At 36.7% G+C, this 1,221-nt stretch overlaps 1 pseudogene; it reads left to right on the top strand.

Annotated features, from left to right (window-relative positions):
- The first annotated feature begins 137 nt into the window (after positions 1–137).
- Positions 138–956, top strand: LOC115873500 (annotated as a pseudogene).
- The last annotated feature ends 265 nt before the right edge of the window (positions 957–1,221 follow it).

Raw genomic sequence — 1,221 nt, 5'->3', positions numbered from 1 at the left:
AATGTATAGATGTGTTTTATACAATTGATCTATGTATTGTGATGAATTGTATGAGCCCCAATAAATTGATTAAAAAAAAAATTATTTCAGACCACAATACCTGATATATGAAACCTTGATCAGAGAGCTTCATCGAAATGACAGCCGCTAAGATAAGAATGCTCACAAACCATGGCTGTAGTTTGATACTTGCATCTGTAAGTATATGTGCAGCCAAGGAGGAGGAGCCTGAACAGCAGCTGGGAAAACAGACCAACTCTCCATACACACTGCTCCAAGTCTGCAGTCAAAATATGTTGAAGAGCATCCTGGTCATTCACAGCTATGCTTTGCTTCCAGTCAAACTGCAATTGATCGTTATATTGGCTGATGTAAAATGGGATAATGGATACAGTAAAATTTGAAAAGAGCCATGTCTTTATCTGAAGAAATCACTTAGAGATTTCCCTCCTAAAATTGGTGATATAGTTTCAGGATTGGTAGGCTTGGTTTCAGCAAGAAAAGGTTCTAGATTTAGTAAAAATTGCTTATCCATTGGGACTAGCTCTTTTAGGAATACTACAAGTTTAGGAATAACTGTTTGCTACCCAGTTCAGTCATTAATAATTGCAATGGTAACTATGAAGGTAGCGTAGTCTGCAAGCCAGCACATTTATAAAGCAGTAAAATGATTGTGTGCATAAAGCAACAAAAGATAATCACCCCCTGATCTTAAAGAAAGCACTAAGGTAGGAAGTTATGCTGAAATAGAAAACTCTACAAAGACAACTCTGGTCCTGAAATATTCAGTGCCCTTGCAACTGGACTCAGCTCTGTAATAAAGCCAAATCAGGAACCAAATCAAGTGTTACACAGTTTATCCACAACTCCAAGCTCATGGATCATGTGCAGAAGATCTAGATGTGTACAGCACTAGAAATGGAAATGGGCTGTCTATAAAACTAAAAGATGTATGAAGTTTCAAACAGTGACGCAGGATCATGTAGTGGGTAACTGTGACACATAAGGTATAATTTGATTCAAGATGTCCTCCCTTACATCTTGTAATGACCAATCACATAAGTAGTTAATACACAGACTGAATGCATTACAAACAGCATTAAAAGATTGATGAGGAGATAGTGGTAGAAGTACTAGGATGCATTAGATGAATTTTAAGGATGTTTCTACAAGATCAAAATGGAATAATGATATGAATGCTGATGAGACTAAAGTCTGAAA

The sequence above is a fragment of the Echinops telfairi genome, unplaced genomic scaffold, assembly GCF_000313985.2.
Source record: "Echinops telfairi isolate 266 unplaced genomic scaffold, ASM31398v2 ScPeMD7_7469;HRSCAF=8507_0, whole genome shotgun sequence".
Classification (NCBI taxonomy): domain Eukaryota; kingdom Metazoa; phylum Chordata; class Mammalia; order Afrosoricida; family Tenrecidae; genus Echinops; species Echinops telfairi.
Note: the sequence above shows the minus strand (reverse complement) of the source record. Positions and strands in the feature narration are given on the sequence as shown.